General features: G+C 42.1%; 1 long non-coding RNA gene across 1 annotated transcript; it reads right to left on the bottom strand.

Moving 5' to 3' along the window:
- Positions 1-1,801: 1,801 nt before the first annotated feature.
- Positions 1,802-24,823, bottom strand: LOC127585463 (uncharacterized). The gene is made up of 4 exons (XR_007958509.1): positions 24,814-24,823; positions 10,918-10,945; positions 6,810-6,881; positions 1,802-2,035 (listed from the first exon to the last, which is right to left on the bottom strand). It is a non-coding gene; the product is annotated as an uncharacterized LOC127585463 (long non-coding RNA).
- Between the last annotated feature and the right edge of the window lie 404 nt (positions 24,824-25,227).

The following is a 25,227-nucleotide window of genomic DNA, read 5'->3' as shown; positions in this document are numbered from 1 at the left end:
AGTGACAAGCTAAATTTTGTACTTGAGAATGTAGGTTTTGAACTCCTGATCTCTGTATGATAATTGCTCTTACCCCGCACAACAGAAAACCAAAAAAAAAAGATGCCAGAAATCAGAAATAAAAATAGAAAATGCTGGAAACACTTAGCAGGTTAGGCAGCATCTATGGAAAGAGACGCTCAATGTTTCAGGCTGAAGACCCTTCATCAGGGCCTTCCACAGTTTGACTAATTAGGTGGGAAATTAAGGCTATCATGAGAAACTTACCATGCAACTTCAACGTTTATTTTCCTTGTAGATAACAATGTACTGATTGTTTTTCACATATACTAGTGCAGACTTAAACCCCAAAAGTATAATAGATCCCTATCCCCTGCAGCACACTGGAACAGACAAACATAAGTTGTCTGATAATTATACAGTTGGAAGTGCTAACCAACTGAAAACAAACTGAACTGTAATAAGTGCTTTGATAAACTCATCAGATTTCTACATAAAAGAAGTTTTAGTAGCATTTGAAAAGTTATCCAGCAGCTTGAATTCTTTTTCACAATTATTTCTAGAGTTCAAGTTTTTTGAAAATTGGAATTTTCTATCTTTTGATGTCTGTCTGCTAGACTTTGGGTAATTTCTAATGCTGAATCTGGAGACCAATACTTAATTTGCAGAATTATTTGGGGCCCAATGATACTGAAATCCTGAATGCTTTTTCAACTGCACGTCTAATAGAAGTTTCTTTGTGTGTATAATTAAGCAATATATTTAGAAATAATTTGTGCCTGTGAGATGGTTTTAATGGAGAAATGTTACACTCATCCTTCAAAATATGCTTTCCTTGCTTCAGGTTTGAAACATTGAAAATCCACAACTTTCTGTTCAAGTTAACCATCCTAGTAGATTTATGAAGAATAAATGTATTTATTTTAAACCATTGTGCAGTGTTTATTTAAATAAAAGTGGAAGTCATATGTGTACAAACTGAGTTTTTAATGATTTTTAAAGTTACAGATGACCAGCTGATGTCTCTAAAATATTTGTTATAATCATAACTACACTTTTAAATCATTTTCAATGGCTTAAAGTGCTTTGGGACATTCTAAAGTCAAGAACAACATGTAATTGAACATCCTTCTTGGCATTTTACAAAGCAGAAACATTTTGGATATTCTTTAATAATGTGTTTGAGAAACATGCTGATTGGATTAGACAGTTGGGTGGGTGAAGGGTTGCATGGAGCATAAACAGTTCCATAGGCCAATTTATTTCATTCATTTGCAGGAATTAGGTGTTGCTGGCAAAGTCATCAATTACTGCTGATTCCTCATTGACAAGAAGGTGGAGGTGAGCCACATTCTTGACAATGAGTGACTTGGGCAGTTAGGAGTCAACTATTTATCTGTGGGTGTGGAGTCACGATGCCAAACAAGATAGGGTCTTCGTGGTCACTTTCACAGGTACTACCTTTTAAATTCAGAATTTAATTTACTGAATTTAAGTTCAGCAGCTCACTTGCTGGGATTTGGATGCATCGCCACATCATTAATCCACATGTCTACTAGTCGAGTTACTTAGCAACCATGTTACTTTCCTCCTTCCCCCCTCCCCTATTTTCTCTGGGTTGGTTCTCTGTGTTCTATTTGTATAATGAACAGCCAAATGTCAAAAAATGCTTTTGATATTTAAAAGAACTTTTTAGAAATATCAAGCCATAGCGTGCTAGCAGTTCAAGTAACTGGTGGCATGGGTTTATAAAGCAACACTCAAATCGAGGCTTTTCTAGTACATCAGAATGTTGGAGATCTGAACCTTGTGTCACAGTAAAGGAAGAACAATAGTGGGTAGGGCAATAATGTGGTGATGTATGAAACTAGTAATCCATGTAAATGAAAAACGCTATGATGGGTTTGCTTTGAAGGGTCCTGACCTGGAACATTGACCGCCTGCTTTTTGCCATGGATACTGCCTGGCCTGCTGAGTTCCTCCAGCATCATCGTAGTTTTCATCTAGATTCCAGCATCTGCAGTCCTTTGTTTCTCTAGTAATCCATATAAATAGAACAAAAAAATTCAGAAGTTGAAAAATGTAAACTTATTTATTTAAATAAATAACTCATGGTGGCCATAAAACCACTGAATTATCACAAAGCCATCCTGTTTACTCTGCCACATTAGAATATAGAAAGCAGCACATTTGGACCTGAACCTGCCCTTGACTGGTAACCACAGGTACGTTTTTCACCTGCGGTCTCTGTGCAGGAAACAGAAGATTAAGAAAATGTAGACTCACAAAAAGGAAGACTACCTGGTATTTCTTGTATCTTTGCTTCCCCTTTTGCCTTGCTTCATCATCCTTTTTTTACTTAATTTCTCCTACCCACCATTCTATCACAGACCATCCTTTCTTTCATCAGCATTAATCAGCTTTCCCACATGTGGTATGTGCTCAAAACCTGAAAACCATATTTAAAGAATTCTCTACAGAATAATATCTTACTTATTAATGTCTTCTTGCAGCAACCGGCACCATTGATGACTAGTTTCTAACAAGTGTGGCGGCAGAGTAGTCCAACAGGTGGCGATGGACACCCAGCAGAACATGTGAACAGGAAGCTTAGGGTGAATTCTATTAACACGTGGCACTCCACATACCCACAAGAATAGGAATGGAGACTGTAAAAACCACAAAGCTAGGATGGGAGAAGTAAGATTGTTGCATGAGCATAACATTCCTAAAGATTACCAGTATTAACCAGCCTTGGCAAAGAGTAGAGTTATCCAATGTAGGTGAATAAATGAAGATTAAAGGTTTTGGGAGGACAGGATGGGAATGGTTATTTCCTTTATTGGGGGAGTACAGAACAAGGGCATTACCTTAAAAATGGAATGGGTAATAATGATGTAAGAGACAGAAGTAGGAATGGGCCATTTAGCCACTCGGGTCTGCTCCACCATTCAGTACAATTGTGGCTGATCTTTTACCCCAGTGCCACTTTCCTGCACTGGCCCCCATATCCGTTAATATCTAAAATTCTATCCATCCCTATGTTTAAGATATTGAGTGACTGAGGTTCCTCAGGCCTTTGGGTAGCGAATTCCAAAGATTCACTAACCTTGGGTGAAGAAATTTCTTCTCATCTCTACCTTGAAAGGCTGACTCATTTTGTGAGTTCCAGATCCACCCCCCAACAGGGGAAACATCTCTGCATCAACACTGTCAGATCCTTTCTATATTTCAATGAATTCACCTCTTATTCTTCTAACCTCATGAGAATATAGGCACAGTCTGTCCAATTTCCCCACATATGACAAACCCACTACCACAGGAATCAATTTGGCAAACTTTACTCCCTCTATCATAAATATATCCTTTCAGTAGGAAGGCAAGAAGTGTACACAATATTCCAGATGCAGCTTTGCCACTGCCCTACCGAATTGAAGCAAGATGTCCCCACCTTTGTACAAATCCTCACAATAAAAGCCAACATGCTGTTTTTCTTCCTTATTGCTGGCTGTACCTGCGTGGCAATTTGTTTGCAATTCATGTACAGGGACACCCAGGCCCTGCTAACACCATTCAATCTCCTACCATTTAAAAAAATACTATTTCTATTTTTTTTTACCCAAGTGCATGACTTCACATTTCCCATTATATTCCATTTTCCACATCCTTGCCCATTCACTTCGCCTCCTTATGTTTCCCTGAAGCCTCCCTTCGTTCACCTTGCAGGTCATAATGCCATCCACAGGTTCAATGTGGACAGGATAATTCCCCTTGTGGGCGAATCTAGAATTAGGGACCATTATTTAATGATAGGGAGCCAACCATTTAATTCAGAGATGAGGTAAAATTTGGTCTCTCAGAGGGTTGTGAGTCTTTGGATCTCTGGTTCTGCCACCCTTTGAGGAACTAAGTCATTGAATATTTTTAAGGAAGTGGTAGATAGATTTTTGATAAGCAACAAGGTGAGAGGTTACTGTGGGCAGATGGGAATGCGAACTTAAGTTTACAATCAGATCAGCCATCATTATGTGGGTGTATCAGGCTCGAGGGGCTGAGTGGCCTCCTCCTGCTCCTATTATTTTTACCCTCCCTTTCTTGAATTCTGAAACTTTCCCAACCCTCCGGCTCACTGCTTTTCTGGCAGTATTATTCACACTTCCTTTAATCTAATACCTTCTCTTGATCTTCACAACTGAACTGCCTCTTTTTTTTGGAAAAATGTTATTTAAAACTGATTATTAATTCTTTAAAGGTTAACCGTTGTTACTTTACTGACATGCTTTAGTTACTTTTCCAATCCATTATAGTTCAACTCACAGCTCGTGCCTCTGTACTTTGCTTTATTCAGATTTAAGACCGTGGTTTCAGATCGAACGCAATCATTTTCCATCTTTATACAAAATTCTAACGTATTATGATCACTGTTACCCAGGTTCCTCTTAACCACCAAATCATCGACCAACCCTTTCTCCTTGCAAAGCACTAGATCTAAAATAACCTCAGTTGGTTCCTCTTAAAAAAAATCTCTTTACACGCCATGCATTCATCCTCCGCACTATTACAGCTCATTTGGTTTGTAGATTAAAGTCTCCCGTGATCATTTTATTGTCCCTGTTACAGGCACATCCAATATCCTCATTTATACAATGCCCTGCAGTACTGTTACTGTTTGGGGGCCTAGGGACAACTCCCATCCGTGTTTTCTCCCCCTTGCTGTTTCTTAGCTCCACCCAAACCGGTTCCACTTCCTGACTTTCCGAGGCAAGATCTTTGTTCCTTACTGTCTTTCATTCCATCCTCTAAAATCATGTGCGATTTTTGGAAGAGTACCAACTTCCCTGGGTTTTTCAGTTGATGTTTGTGTTTCCAGTTTCCTGCTGCAGGGAATTCTTTGACTTTACCCCTACTACTGATATTAGACCAATATTGTCCTTATGATGGTCTATGGTGCCTGGTGGGGGAAAGGAAGTAAACAGCTCTGGTGGGGGGGGGGGGGGGGAATAAGAGTTGGGAGGGAGTACAAGTAGACAGATGAAATTGGGCGGGGAGGGGGAAGGAGAAGGGGACTGATAATAGAGGCAAGGGAAGGGTGGAGGATGGGGTTAAGAAATGGGAGAGGGAGTGTGCTGAGAGTGACTAGTTAGAGGGAGAATGGGAATGGGGGTTCAAGAGGAGACAGATGTAAATAGATTGATTCTCCTCACTGCAAGGGAGATTCTTGAACCTGAACCATGAGATTCTTCAAATATGGCTTTAGACATCATTGGAAGAGGAAGGGGACAAATATCTGAAGTGAATGCAAATTGAAGGATCTGGGAAGTGGGGTTACAGAGAGCTGAATGGCCTCCTCCAGCACAATAATAGTTTTAATTCTATGGAAGCTCTCCTTTATTGATACTGTAGCCTGTGAGGTTTTTAGAAATGTTGGTGCTGAGCTGAGTTTAGGGCAGTATGCCCCCGAGACATTCCCCACACACTGGGCACACTGTCCTTCAGCATCCTCTTGGTTTAGTCTGGTCTAGAACAGACAATATTGACGGCTGATGTCTATGTTCCAATCAGCTCTGACCCGGGGTCCCAGTTTGCAGCTGTCACCTTCACATGGAACCTGAGTCCAAACCAGAGATGAAGCAGGCAGGGAACGTGATGGGACCTTTAAATTGGGTCTCAGAAAGATATTAAGTTTCCAATGCTCCAGGGTCATGGAGATGCAGTAGATCAAAAAGGTATGCTGGGATTCAGCCTTGTGGCTCAAGGGTGAACATTAGTTCGATTAAATCACTACCACTAGCAATAGATAGGACTGTGCTACCAGTTACAAACTATCAATAAATTACTGTATACTGTAAGTCATTAGGGAAATTTGTACCACTACTAGTTATCAAGGTAATTTCACTGAGTTACTATCAGTAAATCATGGAATTAAAATTGTTCCCAGCTCTGCTTTCCCCTCCCTCCTCCTTCCTGGGTTTCCTGTTCTCCACCCCTGGTTCCCCCACCCCCACCATCTCACTTGTGCTGTTGTTTGTTGGAACCTCTTGCCCTGCAGCTGCTGCTGCAAAATCAGGAGCTACAGAAGCCCCAAACTTCAAAGGCTTTATTGAAATAATTATCATCAGTTTTCTTTTGCTCCTTTGTCCGTGTCTTTCCATACAGACACAGAATGCAGAGAGAATCAGAATTACAGCCCATGATGTATTTCAATAATAATCACAGCCTTTGACCCAATCCTAGACATACAGTCATAGAGTTACACAGCACGGAAACAGGCCCTTCATCCCAACTTGTCCATGCCGACCAAGTGGCTTAACTGAGCTAGTCCAACTTGCCCGCATTTGACACAGGCACGAAAAAGCACATCAAATGCCTTCCCCATCACTGAAGGAGACTTCAACCAGTCTAGCTTGAAGAAGCCTCTGCCAAACTACTACCGGCATGTCACCTGTAACACCAGAGGACCCAACACACTCAACCACTGTTACACTACCATCTGGCAGCTCCTTCATGCACCACTCTCTGTGTGAAAATGTTGCACCTCAGGGGTCCCTTTTAAGTCTTTCCCCTCTCACTTTGCCCTCAAGTTTTGGACTCCGTCCCCTGGATTTGACTTTCCCTCAGTCCCTTTACTGAAGTTTTCTTCTTGCTTAACTGCTGTCTCTGCAAATATTGCAAAAATATTTTGTTGTATTTCCATTGTGGGGAAGGAGTAAAGCCCTTATAGAAAGATGATGAAGGAAATAAGCTCTCTTATCCTCTCACTCATTCACCCACTCTGTACTCCATTGCTTGATCTTAAATTCCTTTCTTACCATTTACTTCTTGATGTAAATAAGAGCAATGTGACATTCCATAAAAACTGAAATATTGTGGATATTGGAAAGCTGAAATAAAATCAGAAAGTGGTGGACAGCAGATCAGGTAACATTTTAGGTCAACAACATTTCATTAGAACTCCCATTGTCTCTGCCTCAGGAAAAGCTTATGGAGTTAGGAAGCAAGTTGCAGGATAAACCAGTCTCTGAGCTGCTCATGTAGCCATGTGGAGGCTATGGACAGGGGTCAGAAGAGGTTCACCAGGATGCTGCCTGGATCAGAGGGCATGTGCTATAAGGAGAGGTTGGACAAACTCGGGTTGTTTTCTCTGGAGCGGTGGAGGCTGTGGGGAGATCTGATAGAAGTTTATAAGATTATGAGAGGCGTAAATAGAGTCGACAACCCCTATCTTTTTCCAAGGGTCAAAATGTCTAATACTGGAGGGCATGCATTTAAGGCAAGAGGGGGAAAGTTCAAAGGAAATGTGGCAATTTTTTTTTTACACAGACCTGGGTCCCTGGAATGCGCTGACAGGGGTGGTGGTGGAGGCAGATATGAGGCTCATAGACAGGCACATGAATGTGCAGTGAATGGAGGGATATGGACTATGTGCAGGCAGAGGAATTAGGTGTTATCAGCTTAATCAGTTTAGCACAATATCATGGGCCGAAGGGACTGTTCTATGTTCTCATTTATGTAGCTGATCAACTTATGTTTCTGAGCCACGTAACTGACGTTGATAAAGGGAATTCAGCAATGCAAATGCAGTTGAATGTAAAGGAAAGGTGGTTAGATCATCTCTTGTTGGAAATGGCACTGCCTGACCCTTGTGTATTGCCACTCCACGCAGGTATAAGTATGGGTAAAATGCATACAACACAGTTCAAACTCCAGAGTCCCAGAAAGTGAACAGTTTAGTCATGGGCGTAAGAAATAGTAACTCTGGGTAAATACTTCTGCACTACTGGAGTGTAAGGTGGGGTAGGGTGGAGGGGTCTGTAATTATAGATAGGTTATCTGGACTAAAGTCGTAATCAAGGTGGAGCCCAGCCTACCTGCCTTGGCTCAGTGCCACGCCATGTAGCCAGCTCACTGCACACCACGTTTTCAAAGGTGAGCTTAAAATAACTTCCTTAATTGCTCCAAACACATTATCATCCAGATAACGTTAACAGAAAGGCAGCCATGTTTTTGTAGAATAATAATATCTATTTTATATCATGTCCTTCATGAAGTAAATCATGCCAAGACAGATAAAGGGGACCAGGCAGCATGTTACTTAAAGAAACAGGTGAACAGGTTCATTTTGGTATGGGAAGGTTTGATGATTAAAACTTTATTAACCAATAGACTGTACAGAAGCCACAACTTGTCAGAACTTAACACAACAATGTGGGGAGCCTAGATTATGTGGAGGCACAGTTGCCACTGACTGCACTTCTTAGAATATTCAAGGAAGTACTTAGAATAGAACATTGCACTGAATTCCTGGCACGTTAACTCAGCCAGCCCACAGCATAGGAACTGGAAGAGCTCTGAAGAAATTTTAGATTATTGTAAACATATGATATTTGTTCATGATTCTTCATTCTACTTTTCTGTTGCTTCTTGCTTTCTACTCTTATCATCCTCAGCTCCATCAGTCAGCTGAGGCTGCATCACTCTCAACTCTGAGGCAGAACGTCTGGGACACAACATGACATTAACACTTCAGCTGACATTCCCGCGCAGCACCGAGTCTTTTGGATGAGATTTTTACTTAAAAAAGAACCTAGTTGTTATTGAGGGAGTTACCGCTAGGATTCAGACAGGGCAGCACAGTGGTGCAGCTGATGGAGCTGCTGCCTCACAGCTCCAGTGACCCAGGCTCAATCCTGGCCTCTGGGGCTGTCTGATGTTTATGTGTTCTCCCTGTGACTGGGTGGAATTCCCCCAGTTTCCTCCCACATCCCGAAGACATGCAGGTTGGTCGGTTAATTGGTCACTGTAAATTGTCCCTAGTGTGTATATGACAGAATCTGGTGGGGGGGAGGAGTTGAAGAGAATATGGGGAGAATAAAAAGATGGGATTAATATCGTTTTAGTGTAAAATTAAAATAAAGTAGTGGTCGATGGTCGGTTCCGAGCCAAAGGGCCTGTTGTATCTCTCAATGACTGAGATTCCTGAGAGGGCAGGTTTTTCATATGAAGATCGATTGAGCAGGCTGGACTTCCGTTTTATAGAGGTTAGAAGAAACGAGGTGACCTCATTGTGACATAAAAAATTCTTTCCCCTTGCTGAGGAACCTAAAACAAAGGGTTACAGGCTCATAATAGAACCATAGAACTGTAGAACACTACAGCACAGTAAACAGGCCATTCGGCCCTTCTAGTCTATGCCGAAACTTTATTCTGCTAGTCCCATTAACTTGCACCCAGTCCATAACCCTCCAGACCTCTCCCCTCCATATATCTATCCAATTTATTATTAAAACTTAAGAGTGAGCCCACATTTACCACGTCAGATGGCAGCTCGTTCCACACTCCCACCACTCTCTGAGTGAAGAAGTTCCCCATGATGTTCCTCCTAAACCTTTCCCTTTTCACCTTAAGGCCATGTCCTCTCGTACTTATCTCCTAATCTTGGTGGAAAGAGCCTGCTCATATTTAGTCTGTCTATACCCCTTATAATTTTGTAAACCTCTATCAAATCTCCCCTCATTCTTCTACTCTGCAAGGAATAAAGTCCTAACCTGTTCAATCTTTCCCCGTAACTCAACTCCTGAAGACCCGGCAACATTCTAGTAAATCTTCTCTGCACTTTTTCAATCTTACTGACATCCTTCCTATGGTTAGGTGACCAGAACTGCACACAATACTCCAAATTTGGCCTCACCAATGTCTTCTACAACCTCACCATAACATCCCAACTCCTGTACTCAATACTTTGATTTAGGAATACCAGGATGCCAAAAGCCTTCTTTACAACCCTGTCTACCTGTGACTCCACTTTCAGGGAATTATGTATCTGAACTCCCAGATCCCTTTGTTCCTCCGCACTCCTCAGTGCCCTACCATTTACTGTGTATGTCCTACCTTGATTTGTCCTTCCAAAATGCAACATCTCACACTTGTCTGAATTAAATTCCATCTACCAGTTGCTGGCCACATGGAAATTTCTTCACTCAGAGGGTGGTGAATCTTTGGAATTCTGTACCCCAGAGGGCTGTGGAGACTCGGTCATCGATTGCATTCAAAACTGATATCAATAGATTTCTGGATATTAAATGAATGAAAGGATATGGGGAATAGTGCAGGAAAATGATGGAGTCATGTAGAAGGTCAGCCATGATCTTGTTAAATGGCAGAGCATGCTTAAAGGGCTGAATGGACTCCTCCTGCTATTTCTTCTGTTTTTATGGTCTCTCAGATGGTGTAAAAGATCCCATGGTGCTACTTGAAGAACAAGGCATTCTCCCTGGTGACATAATACTTATCCTTAACCATTATAACTAACAAGAGATAACCTGGCTTTCAGCATATTTCTATGTATGGAATTTAGTACATCATACTTCCCTACAGCAGTGAGTACACAAGTGACTTACTGGCTACAAAATCTTTAAAACATATTGAATTTGTGGAAAGCTAGTTCTTCCTTTCAACAATAGACACCTCCATCCAAACCAAGCTATTTCTTTCACCAAACTTCTTTACATAAAAATCAATCTTAACAGTTCTTGTTGAGTGAAATTTGCTTCACTTTGGAATCCTACTTGCCTTTTAGTAAATAACTGGGAATTGCCCCTCTGGTTATTTTTAAGCTTGACTGCACAGGGGTAGGTGTTGAAGAGATGTGTGGCACAGTTGCACGCAGGTAGTCCTGCTGCTTCACAGCTCCAATGACCTGGGTTTGATCCTGCCCTCCAGTGCTGTGACTGCATCGGTTTCCCTCAGATGTTCTGATTTTGTTCCACGTCCCAAAGACATGCTGGTTATTAGGTTAATTGTTATTGCAAATTACCCCCCAGTGTAGGTAGTGGCAGGAGAATGAGGGCAGAGATCATGGTCATGTGAGACAGAATAGGTTACAGCACATTAGGGCAAAAACAGCAATATAAGCCTTACCAGTGACTCTTTCCTGATTTTCTTCAACCTAAAAGTCAGAAATAAGCAAAAGTAAAACATTGGTTAAAATAGAGACATCTCATCTTAATGACTGACCTGTTCCTGAGAACGGATTGGTCAATCACTCCCAACCCACTAATGCTACAGCTCCCCTTCACCTGCTCCTCTCATTCTGGGGTGAGTTTAAATTACTCCCAGTACATTTGATATGCCAAGTACTTTCTAAATGTAGAATTTATCTGTGAGCAAAGTGTAATGTTTTGACAGTTCAAATTAGCCACTAAAAAGAGTGAATCTTGTAAGGTCACAGGATAGGTTTTGTTGACATGGTTACGCCTTTCATGCTATTAGACCACATCTTTCAGAATACCACCTCCACTTCCTTACAAAGTCATAGATTGAGTCCTATAGTGGCAGGGGAATATTTTAAAACACAAGCTGTTTGGCAACTAAGTTACTGTCTTTCATTCCACATTTTTTAAGTTGACAAAACGCAGATAATTTTATCTTAAGCAGATAATTTCATCTCAAGTCACAACATCATTGAGTAACCAACTGAGGTTTATTTTACTACGGGCTAGTGAGAAATGCATGTTTGTCTTAAAAACAGTCAATTTCTTCTATTGGTTCAATGGTTAAGATATTCACATAAAATCATTTTGTATATTATCCGAACCCAGGTGTAAACATAATGGCTTGGAAGTCCCCACTAGTTTCCTGCAAGTTTGCATAGAAGCATAGAACAATACAGCACAATACAGGCCCTTCGGCCCACCATGTTGTGCCGACCTTTAAACCTCGCCTAAGACCATCTAACCCCTTCCTCCCACATATCCCCCTATTTTAAATTCCTCCATATGCCTATCTAGTAATCTCATGAATTTGACCAATGTACCTGCCTCCACCACCGTCCCAGGCAGTGCATTCCATGCCCCAACCACTCTCTGGGTGAAAAACCTCCCTCTGATATCTCCCTTGAACTTCCCACCCATTACTTTAAAGCCATGCCCTCTTGTATTGAGCATTGGTGCCCTGGGAAAGAGGCGCTGGCTGTCCACTCTATCTATTCCTCTTAATATTTTGTACACCTCTATCATGTCTCCCCTCATCCTCCTTCTCTCCAAAGAGTAAAGCCCTAGCTCCCTTAGTCTCTCCTCATAATCCATACTCTTCAAACCAGGCAGCATCTTGGTAAATCTCCTCTGCTCCCTTTCCAACGCTTCCACATCCTTCCTATAATGAGGTAACCAGAACTGGACACAGTACTCCAAGTGTGGTCTAACCAGAGTTTTGTAGAGCTGCATCATTACCTCTCGGCTCTTAAACTCGATTCCACAACTTATGAAAGCTAACATCCCATAAGCTTTCCTAACTACCCTACCCACCTGTGAGGCAACTTTCAGTGATCTGTGGATGTCCAAATTTGCTGTCCAGATATGATGAATGTTGACCCGAAATGTTGACAGTCCATTTCCCTCTACAGATGCTGCCTGACCCACTGAGTTCCTCCAGCAGCTCGTTTTTGGCAGCGTGCTAATTGTTCTGACTGGTTTTCTGCTTCTTTTGCACTGGAAATTATAGCAACCTTTTCAACTAATGTCAGCAGTTGTAAAAATGACCCGGTGGTACAACTTCAAAGATGGGAAATGTAATATCAACCATTAAACATGATCAGCACTTTCTAGCAGAAGAGCAAACAAAGGGAATTTGAAGTGTGTGCTTTTTTTCCACACGGCATGCCTATTCTCGGAGGCACTGGGCAGGCAGCAATACCATCAGTCATCAAGCATTGCATGCTTGAAGTTCCTTCTGCAACTCTGAAGCTTAAATAGGCAACATCAAAAAAGCGTGGGTCTAAAACAGAAAAGCAGGCCTTTACAGAAGGAGGAAGGGCAGCTTGAAGGAACTCCTTAAAGGGACAGTATTTACCTGAACTGTTTTTGGGAAATCCTTCTCAGAATACAAGGATGGATTCTTCTCTGATGCACCAGTGGACCAGATCTATCAGTGTTCTGCAAGTGAGACCTTTCTCTTTCCTTAATTGGGGATGGGGTTTGACCATTCCAAGCCTTGCCCCCAGCATCCATACCCTCCACAATGACCATCGAACATTGGAGAAGTGAGATGCCTGCTCCTGTGCCTGACCATCAACCCACATTTTTACTATTAGGTAACATAAGGCTGCTTCGCTACTTCTAATGTCATTCCCCTTGACAGCTTCCCCTTTAGGTGGGCATTGCGTTCTGTGCATTGCCATGCTAAAGGACTGTGAATTATGTTGCTTATGCTCTTAGTACCTTGTACAGCATTTGAGTGGAATAATTGATAATTGGTTTGTTATTGTCACATGTACCGAGGTACAGTGAAAACCTTGTTTTGCATGCCATCCATACAGATCATTTCATCACTTCAATACATTAAGGTAGGACCAGGGAAAAACAGTAACAGAATGCAGAATAAAGTGTTACAGACCACTATCATCCCAGTACCTAAGAAAAACAAGGTAATCTGCCTTAATGACCATCGCCCAGTGGCTCTGACATCCACTATCATGAAGTGCTTTGAGAGGCTGGTCATGGCACACATTAACTCCAGCCTCCCAGACAACCTTGACCCACTGCAATTCGCCTACCGCCGAAACAGGTCTATGGCAGATGCCATCTCCCTGGCCCTACACTCATCTCTGGAGCATCTAGACAGTAAAGACACCTATGTCAGATGACTGTTTATTGTCTACAGCTCTGCCTTCAATACTATAATTCCAAACAAATTCATCACCAAACTCCGAGACCTGGGATTCAACACCTCCCTTTGCAATAGGATCCTTGACTTCCTGACCAACAGATTGCAATCACTAAGGATAGGCAGCAACACCTCCGCCACGATTATTCTCAACACTGGTGCCCCACAAGGCTGCATCCTCAGCCCTCTACTCTACTCCCTATACACTCATGACTGCATGGTCAGATTCTGCTCTAACTCCATCTCCAAGTTTGCAGATGATATCATCGTAGGAGGCTGTATCTCAAATAATGATGAGTCAGAGTACAGGAAGGAGATAGAGAGCTTAGTGACATGGTGTCATGACAACAACCTTTCCCTCAACGTCAGCAAAACAAAAGAGCTGTTCATTGACTTCAGGAAGGGGAGCAGTGCACATGCTCCTGTTTACATTAATGGTGCTGAGGTCGAGAGGGTTGAGAGCTTCAAGTTCCTAGGAGTGAACATCACTAATAGCCTGTCCTGGTCCAACCATGCAGATGCCACAGCCAAGCAAGCTCACCAGCATTTCTATTTCCTCAGGAGAGTAAAGAAATTTGGCATATCCCTGTCAATCCTCACCAATACTTATTGATGCACCATAGAAAGCATCCTATCTGGATGCATCACAGCTTGGTAAGCTAACTGCTCTGCCCGTGACCGAGTTGTGGACACAGCTCAGCACATCACGGAAACCAGCCTCTCCTCCATGGACTCTGTCTACACTTCTCGCTGCCTTGGTAAAGCAGCCAGCATAATCAAAGACCCCACCCACCCCAGACGTTCTCTTCTCCCCTCTCCCATCGGGCAGAAGATACAAAAGCCTGAAAGTACGTACCAGCAGGCTCAAGGACAACTTCTATCCTGCTGTTATAAGACTACTGAATGGTTCCTTAGTATGATAAAATGGACTCTTGACCTCACAATCTACCTCGTCATGGCTCTTACACCTTATTGATTACTTGCACTGCACTTTCTCTGTAGCTGTTACACTTTACTCTGCATTCTGTTATTGTTTTACCTTGTATTATCTCAATGCACTACGTACTGAATTGATCTGTATGAATGGTATGCAAGACAAGTTTTTCACCATACCTCAGTACGTGACAATAATAAACCAATTCCAATACCAATTCCAAATTCTAGTTACAGAGAAGGTGCAGGACAGGCAGAAAATAAGGTGCAAGGCCATGATGAGGTAGATTGTGAGGTCAAAAGTCCACTTTATGTATAAGGGGACTGTTCAATAATCTTGTAACAGTGGGATAGAAGCTGTCCTAGAGACTGGTGGTACATGCATTCAGGGTCTTGTATTGGAGGGGGAGAGAATGACCAGGGTCTTTGATTATGAAGGCTGCTTTACCAAAGTGACAAGAAATGTAGACAGAGTCTATGGAGGGGAAGCTGGTTTCCGTGATGTGCTGAGCTGTGTCTACATTCCCTGCCGTTTCTTGCAGTCATGGGCAAAGCAGTTGTCACATCAAACTGTGATGTATCCAGATAGGATGCCTTCTGTGGAGCATCTATAAAAATTGGTAAGGGTCAACAGTGACATGCTCAATTTCTTTAGCCCCGAGGAAAGAGAGGTGCTGGTGCCCTTTCTGGCCATGGCGTCTATGTGGTTTGACCAGGATACAACTTTTAAACATGAGAGACAGGAGTAGATCACCTAGCCCTTCAAGGCTGCTCCACACAGCAACATCCCAACTACTCTGCCAACCTGAGAATTATCTGTTTATTCCCAGTATTTTCTTGTACTATAACCAATTCTCAATCCATGCCAGTATACCATTCCCAATTCCCCATCCTCTGAACTTGCTGTCCAACCTCCTGTGTGAGATCTTACCAAAAGTTTTCTTGAAGTCCAAATACACCACATCCACTAGTTTTCCCTGTTCTACATCACGTCCTCAAAGAGCTCCAGATTAATCACACATGATTTTCCTTTCATAAACCCTTTCATGTTGACTGTACTCAATTCAATTATTCCTTTAAGGCGTTCCATTATTACTTCCTTCATTACAGATTCCGGCATTTTCCCCACCACTGACATTAGGCTAACAGGTACGTAGTTCTCGGTTTTCTCTCTCCCTCCTTTGTTAAGTAGTGGAGTTGCTACCTTCCAGTCCACAGGAATAATTTCAAAACCCTAGTACTTTGGGAGAGAATCCCCTTCCAAAAGCACCTCTTCCAAAACACTTAGATGTAGATCATCAGATTTCAAGTGCTCTAACTTCTCTTATTCTCGTTTCTAACACTGAGCTGCTTTAGTTCCTCATTCTCAGTGATAAAGGGAAAATTAGTGAAGACAGGTGCAAAGTAATTCCTTAATTCCCTTGTCACTTCCTGACTCATTATAAATTCCTGTCTCTATCTGTAAGTTCCCACATTTGTCCTCGTTAATCTTTTCCTTTCTGTGTACCTATAAAAGCTCTTGTAGTGCACGTTTGAAAATTTACTCTCATATTCGATTTTGCCTTTCCTTATCAATTTCTTGGTCCTCCATTGCAGAGTTCCAAAGTGCTCCCAGTTCGCAGGCCTATTTCTCGTTCGATTCTTCCTTCCATTTAATACTTTATTTTCACTTATCAGCCATGGATGAATCACTTTGCTTTTTGTTTTGTGCCTTAAAGGACTTTTTATTGCACCTTATGCATGAATTTTTAAAATGCCAACCTTGCCCATTCACCATCATACATTTCCATGTATTCTTCTAATAGACCACAGCCAAATATCTTCTTGTACTTTTAAAGCTGCCTTTGTTTAAGACCTTAGTTTCACTTTGAATTACATCGCTTTCAAACTCAATGCAGAATTCCGTCAAATTATGGCCACTCTTTCCCAAACGGCTTTGTCAACAACATTATTAATTAAAAATAAAAAAATATGCAGGTACTGGAATTCTGAAATATAAACAGAAAGTGCTGTAAAAACTCGGCAGTTCACACAACATCTTAGAAAGTGAAATAGAGTTAATGTTTCAAGTTGAACTTCTAATGAAGGATCTTCAATCCAAAATATTAACTCTGTTTTGCTTTCCGTATATGCTGTTTGACTTAAATGAGTATTTCTAAGATTATCATTTAACTATTTCTCATTGCATAGTTTTAAGCTTTCCAGTCAGATTCCCTGGTAGCCTGTTGCTGGAATTCATTCCCTTCAGTTCACTGTGTGGGATCACCCAGTGCCCTGATAATAAGTTTTGGTGCTATTTGCAGAGGTGTGGTAGAAGATGGTGACTTGCAAAGCATGACTCATCCAATTTGAACTGCACTATCAGCAATGTGCACGAATCAAAACATGACAAGCAATTATTGGTTTCGGTTTATTATTGTCACTTGTACCAAGGTACAGTCAAAAACTTGTCTTGCATACCGATCGTACAGGTCAATTCATTACGCAGTGCAGTTACATTGGGTTAGTACAGAGTGCATTGATGTAGTACAGGTAAAAACAATAACAGTACAGAGTAAAGTGTCACAGCTACAGAGAAAGTGCAGTGCAATAGGGTGCAAGGTTTCAACAAGGTAGATCCTGAGGTCATAATCCATTTCATCGTATAAGGGCGTAGTCATTCCTGGAGGTCGGAAGCGCACGGTAGCGTAGCGGTTAGCGCAACGCTATTACAGCGCCAGTGATCGGGGTTCGATCCCTGTCGCTGTCTGTAAGGAGTTTGTACGTTCTCCCGTGTCTGCGTGGGTTTCCTCCGGGTGCTCCGGTTTCCTCCCACATTCCAAAGACGTATGGGTAGGTTAATTTGGGTTTAAAATGGGCGGCGCAGACTCATTGGGCCGGAAGGGCCTGTTACCATTCTGTAAATAAAATTTTTTAAAAAATTTAAAAGATCGCCAGCCCTGTAAGAAGATTTAAAAGAACATTATTAGTAATAGTTAGTGACATAGAGTTTAAATTTAAAAGTGTAGAATGATTATAGTAAGGGTAATGAGTAGATCTGTAGAGAGCAGCTTGCAACGAGTCGCCACGCTCCGGCGCCATATTGCATAATTAAAGTCATATGGCACAGACACAGGCCCTTCGGTTTAACTGGTCCATGCTAAGATTCTCATCTAAACTAGTCCCATTTGCCTGCGTTTGGCCCTTATCCCTCTAAACCTTACCAATCCATGTACCTGTCCAAGTGCCTTTTAAATGTTATTAATGTATCTGCCTCAAACACTTCCTCCGGCAGCTCATTCCATGTACAGACCACCCTCTGGGTGAAAAAGTTGCCCCTCAGGTTCCTATTAAATCTCTCTCCTCTCAGCTTAAACCTATGTCTTTAATCCTTGAATCCCCAACCATGGGGAAAAGACTGTGTACACTTACCCTATCTATGCCCCTCATGATGTTATGCACCTCTATAAGATCACCCCTTATTCTCCTACGCTCCAATGAATAACATCCCAACCTGCTCAACCTCTCTCTCTAATTCAATGCCTCGAGTCCTGGCAACATCGTCATAAATCTCCTCTGCTCCTTTTCCAGCTTAATGGCATCTTTCCTATAGCAAAGTGACCATAACTGAACACAATACTCCAAATGCAGCCTCATCAATGTCTTACACAAGTAGAAGCAATCAACTTCTTCATGTCAAATAGTTAAGTAATCCAAAATTCAGCAGTCTGTTTCCCATCTCAGACTTTGGTGGTCCTTCACCAACCCCGTGTTTGCGAGCCTAAAATGGCTATTGGTCTGACAACTCTCATCCTTATTTACAAGTGTTCCATAGCTTTGCCTCCTCCACTTACGTCATACCTGTTCCAGCCCTACAACCCTCCAAACACCCCTGCACTCCTCCAACTCTTGCGCATTGCAACGGTCATCATTCTCCACTGGATTGTCTGCAGCTGCTAAGGCCCTTACTCAGGAACGCCCTCCTCTCCACCACTATCATTTACTCCCCTCTGGAGTTGCCCCTGCCTCATTGCCAGAATTCCTCAAGGATGTGACAACCAGAGTCAATAGAGGAGAATCTGTAGAAATAATGTATTTGGATTTCTTGAGGGCATTTGACAAGGTGGCACATAAAAACCTGGTGCACGTGGTAACAGTATTGGGGGAAGTGTGTTGGCATGGATTGAAGATTGGTTATCACATAGAATAAAGAAACTCTGAATAAATGGAAGAACATAACTAGTGAAGAACCCAAACACCAGTTCTTGGCCCTCAATTTCTTACAATTTAAGTCAATGAATGAATAACAATGATTATTCTCAACACTGGTGCCCCATGAGGCTGCGTCCTCAGCCCCCTACTCTCGTCCCCATACGCTCACGACTGTGTGGCCAGATTCTGCTCTAACTCCATCTACAAGTTTGCAGATGATATCATCATAGTGGGCCGTATCTCAAATAATGATGAGTCGAAGTACAGGAAGGAGATAGAGAGGCTAGTGACATGGTGTCATGACAACAACCTTTCCCTCAATGTCAGCAAAACAAAAGAGCTGGTTATTGACTTCAGGAAAGGGGGCAGTGCACATGCTCCTGTTTATATTAATGGTGCTGAGGTCAAGAGGGTTGAGAGCTCAAGTTCCTAGGAGTGAACACCACCAATACATAGACACCACGGTCAAGAAAGCTCACCAGCACCTCTACTTCCTCAGGAGATTAAAGAAATTTGGCATGTCTCTGTAGACCCTCACCAATTTTTTTCGATGCATCAAAGAAAGCATCTTATCTGATACATCATGACTTGGTATGGCAATTGCTCTATCCATGACCGCTGAGAATCATGGACACAGCTCAGCACAACACAGAAACCACCCTCCCCTCCATGAACTCTGTCTACACTTCTCACTGCCTTGGTAAAGCAGCCAGCATAATTAAAGACCCCACCCACCCCAGACATCCCCCCTCCCATCGGGCAGAAGATACAAAAGCCTGAAAGCACGTACCACCAAGCTCAAGGACAGCTTCTAGCCTGGTGTTATAAGACTATTGAACGGTCCCCTGGTACAATAAGGTGGTCTCTTGACTTCACAATCTACCTCATTATGACCTTACACCTATTGTCTACCTGCACTGCACTTTCTCGGTAATTGTAACACTTTATTCTGCGTTCTGTAATTGTTTTAGCTTGTACTACCTCGATGCACTGTTGCACTATTTATTTTTGTAACTTAATAGTAATTTTTAGGTCGTTATGTCTTGCACTGTACTGCTGCCACAAAAACAAATTTCACGACATATGTCAGTTGTAGTGACTCACCGTCCGGTCAGGCGAACCGGCTTGGCGGTCGGGTCATGCGGCGTCGGAGCGACGAGGCCCAAGATGGCAGCAGGCCTCGTCTTTCCCAAGCGACGGGGAGAACCCACGCGCGGGAAAGGCTTGATGACGTAGTACTTACGTCATTGCCGGTTGCATTGGGCGGGAACAGTCTCCCTTAAAAGGCCCGCGCAAGGCGGGAAAATAAACCAGTTCTTGTTTGACAATCCTTCGACTAGCGTCTTGTTTTATTTCGCGGTAGCAACCGCTACACAGTGATAATAAATGTGATTCTGGGTATGAATGGTATTCAAGACAAGTTTTTCACTGTAACTTGGTACATGTGACAATAATAATCCAATTTACCGATGACCTGGAGGATGCAGCAGAGTGTAAGATATTCAAGTTTTCCGATGACGCTAAAGTAGGTGGGAGGACATGTGACGAGGACTCTGCAACAGGATTTAGATTGAGAGGATGGGCAAAAACCTGGCAAATGGAGCTTGATATTGAAATGCGTAAGGACATGCATTTTGGTAACAGAAATCAAAAGGCAGACTCTTACCTATATAGAGAAAAATTGCAAATTATAGAGAGATCTAGGTGTTCTTGTGCATGAATTACAAAATGTTAACAGGTACGTGCAGCAAGTAGTTAGGAAGGCAAATGGCATTTGTTGCAAAGGGGTTGGAGTTTAGAAATGGAGAAGTATTGTTACGATTGAACAGTGTGTTGACGAAGCCACACCTGGAGTACTGTGTACCATTTCGGTAGCCTTATTTAGGAAAGGATATTGGAGGCTGTTCAAAAGACTCATTGGGCTTATTCTTGGGATGAGAGGATTGTCCTATTACGGCTAAAGAAGTTGAATCTATATTCTTTGGAGTTTAGAAGAATGGGGGAAGACGATCTTATTGAAATACATAAAATCCTGAGGGGGGGCATGACAGGGTGAATGTCGAGCCGTTTCCACTAGTGGAAGAGTCTTGAATGTGGGGACATAGTTTCAAGATAAGGGGCTGGTCATTTAAAACTGAGGTACTTTACATAGGAATTTCTCTTGCAGGGGGTGGTGAATTTCTGGAGTTCTCCATCCCAAAGGGTTGTGAAGTCCCAATTATTGGGAGTATTTAGAGGAGGCAGATTTTTTTTTGAAAGACTGTGGAATTCCAGTCCAGGACCTAACACAGAAGAGGAGTCAAGGCTTAGGGCAGATCAGCCATGATCATGATATGACTAGAATATGATACGAGTATAATATGATTAGGAATAGTCAGCATGGCTTTGTCAAGGGCAGGTCCTGCCTTACGAGCCTGATTGAATTTTTTGAGGATGTGACTAAGCACATCGATGAAGGGAGAGCAGTAGATGTAGTGTATATGGATTTCAGCAAGGCATTTGATAAGGTACCCCATGCAAGGCTTATGGAGAAGGTGAGGAGACATGGGATCCAAGGGGACATTGCAGTGTGGATCCAGAACTGGCTGGCCCACAGAAGGCAGAGTGGTTGTTGAAGGGTCGTATTCTGAGTGGAGGTTGGTGACCAGTGGTGTACCTCAGCGGTCTGTACTGGGACCCTTACTCTTTGTGATTTTTATAAACGACCTGGATGAGGAAGTGGAGGGGTGGGTTAGTAAGTTTGCGGATGACACGAAGGTTGGGGGTGTTGTGGATAGTTTGGAGGGCTGTCAGAGGTTACAGAGGGACATAGATAGGATGCAGAGTTGGGCTGAGAAGTGGCAGATGCAGTTCAACCCAGATAAGTGTGAAGTGGTTCATTTTGGTAGGTCAAATATGTTGGTGGAATATAGTATTAATGGTAGGACTCTTGGCAGTGTGGAGGATCAGAGGGATCTTGGGGTCTGAGTCCATAGGACGCTCAAAGCGGCTGCGCAGGTTGGCTCTGTGGTTATGAAGGCATATGGTGTATTGTCCTTCATCAATCAGGGAATTGAATTTAGGAGCCGAGAGGTATTGTTGCAGCTATGTAGGTCCCTGGTCAGACCCCACTTGGAGTATTGTGCTCAGTTCTGGTCGCCTCACTACAGGAAAGATGTGGAAGTCATAGAGAGGGTACAGAGGAGACTTACAAGGATGCTGCCTGCTATGCGGACCATGCCTTATCAAAGCAGGCCTTATGAAAGCAGGCTGAGGGAACTCGGTCTTTTCTCGTTGGAGAGACGGAGGATGAGGGGGGACCTAATAGAGGTGTATAAGATGATGATCGGGTAGACAGGCAGAGGCTTTTCCCCAGGGCTGAAATGGTGGCCACAAGAGGACATAGGTTTAAGTTGCTGGGGAGTAGATATAGAGGAGAGGTCAAGGGTAAGTTTTTTACTCAGAGAGTGGTGAGTGCGTGGGATGGGCTGCTGGAAAAGGTGGTGGAGGCGGATACGATAGGGTCTTTCAAGAGACTGTTAGATAGGTACATGGAGCTGAATATGGGTAAGCCTAGTAATTTCTAGGGTTGGGACATGTTTGGCACAGCTTTGTGGGCCGAAGGGCCTGAATTGTGCTGTAGGTTTTCTACGTTTCCATGATCACATTGAATGGTGGAGACTCTGCTCCTGGTCCTATTTTCTTGTGTTCTCTTTGACCACGATTTTGATTACCTGTCCTCTAATATTTTGGTTTAGGTCAAACTTGGTTGATAATTGAATCATGAAGGAAGCCCTATGAAATGTTTTACTACATTGAATATGTATCATAATGCAATTAATTGAAGCAGAAATGGAGCAGGGGAGAAATCTCGATTTCAACGTCTTCCATTTTGCCCTTAAATTACACTGAGATTTTACATTATCTGTGTTGCTAAGCAGCAAAACTGTTGTTCAACAGAGTCATTTGGACCCTTCAAGTTTCTCTGCAGCACAGATCTGGAAAGTTGACAGGAGATGGATTACAGAATATGTTACTTGAGATATGTCATCTGACAGTTTTGTTCACACTTGTCTACAACCTTAGGCTGCATATTACAGTTAATTCCATAGTACAGTGAATCGTGTGTGAAAGTCCATATCAGTCAGCTGACATGATGCGATTTTATTTTTAGTGCGTCACATTTCATACCAATCTCTACTTCCACATTGATTGAGAAAACTTTGAGGGAAATAACCTTTGGTTGCTAGCAATAAAAGAAAAAAATACATGTTCATATTCCATCTTTCAGGACATCAAGTACTTTTGAAGCACAGTTATTGCTGTATGGCAGGGAATACAGTAGTCAAATTATGAACTGCAAGGTCTCACATACAACAATTTTATAATTTGTTTTAGTGATGTTGATTGAGGGATAATATTGACCAGGACACTTGAAGAAAATCTTTAATGTCTGTACAAGGGAGATTTAATGTTGCACCCAAAACATAATGCAGAATTCTTAAAAACCCGCTAAACAGGCCTAGCAAGACTCTCCAGCTCAAGTGGAGAAAGTCATGGGGAAAAATTGCTGGCCATTCCAGAGGCATTTACATCCTGTGAATGAATAAAAAAGGCTATCTAATATCCCTATGAATTACTTTTCTGATGGACAGTGATTGTTATGGAGAGAAACGTATGGAAACGGGACCTTCGGCCCAGTGAGTCCACACCAAAAATCAAGCACTCATTTACACAGGCAATGCAGCAGCTGGCTGAACCCAGAGCTCAACCAGGTCATTTTTGTTTTGCTATTAATTGAGGGAGAAATACTTTGCAAGGGAACAGGGATAGAATATGTTGGAATTTCCATAACTGTGCTAGATTGTGGTGAAACTCCCTCCCTTACTGAAATGCAGGGCCAAGGAGAACACACTTCCATGATCTATTTACCCACCACCTGAAAGACTGAAAATAGGTGAATGGGACCTAAATTTAACATCGCAGGTACAAGTCAGTCAAAGAGCTTGCAAATGTTAAAGCTGCCTTTAAAAAGGTAAATATATGGTTTCAACAATGAATTTAACCACACAGATGCATCTCTGTAGATGTGGCATTCAGGAAGCTGCCGGATTAATGCCAAATCATTTGACCTACTCACTGATTTGTCAAACAACAGGCCACGTCGTGAAGTATGACTATATTCGTCTCCATGGATACCTTGCTGTTGAAGATTAAATCTCACTTAATCCATGATCAGATAACCTGACTAACATTAGCTAGAAATTTGCATAGATTTATTTTTCTTGCAATGAAGGAAGCAAAACCACTGGGCTGTCATTGAGTGTTAAAGTAACATGGTGGATTAACAGGATTAGGGTCAGTAGAGAGGGTGTTCTAATCCTACAATTTCTGTTCCAATGCAAAACCACCATCACATTCTCCATAAAATTTCCCTTTTCTTTATGGACATGATTCCTTGATAATACTATAATGGAAATATCAAAAGAGGGTTCAATATTCTTTTATAATGATAAACAGTCATCAGAAAATAAGCAATGGTTTAATTCCTAACTTTAAAGGCAGTTTGCATTCAAGAAAGACAGTGCAGCTGTTAGCTATATAGTTGGTAGCATTCTTGCCTCCTATTTAGATCCAGAATCTAATGCAGTACAGAGGGAATGCTCCACTACTGGATTTGCTGTCATTTGACTGAGGCATTAAACACAAGCGCTGATAAACAGGATTAGTATAGATAGGTAATTGGTAATCAGCATGAACACGGTGGGCTGAAGGACCTGTTTCTGTGCTTTATGATAAGCCCATCTGCTTGCTAAAAGATGAGCACTACTTCAAAGTGCAGCAGTGGCTTCCTGACCAATATTTATCCCTCAGGCAATATCATAAACACAAATTATCTGGACATTTTCAATATTTATTTGGGACTATTTGCAAATTGACCAGCACATTCTCTACACTACAACAGGAAATATGCTTCAAAAGTAATTCAGTAGCTAAAAATGCTTTAAGACATTCAGAAAGTGAAAGGTGCTACATAAGTGCAAGTCTTACTTTTCACTTTAATTGGTAATACTCAATGACACACAAGTGGGATCTTATGTACTTCCTTTCAAAATCCCAAGATATTCTTGATTCTGTATTCAGAAAGAGAGACTTGGATATTTATACAGAACAATGTAAAGCCACGTTTGAGAGTTATGGGAAGCTCTAAAGTATTGTAGGACAGATTTCTTTCTGGACTTACACTTCCCCACACAGAGTTAGCCCTTTAATCTCAACAGCTCAGACGAAGATTATACAACATTTGTTCTTACCACTAATATGGTTGACATAATGCCCAATTAGGTAATTCTCTATAGTTAACATTGTAACTCTTTCCTGCTCATCTTTTCAAAATAAAGCTCTCAGGCTCTAATTGTCCTATGGGGGTTAACAGAGAATTTTGTATGGCAATGCATTTCCTAG

Source organism: Pristis pectinata, chromosome 33 (assembly GCF_009764475.1).
Source record: "Pristis pectinata isolate sPriPec2 chromosome 33, sPriPec2.1.pri, whole genome shotgun sequence".
NCBI lineage: Eukaryota > Metazoa > Chordata > Chondrichthyes > Rhinopristiformes > Pristidae > Pristis > Pristis pectinata.
This window is presented reverse-complemented; position numbering and strand designations above follow the sequence as displayed.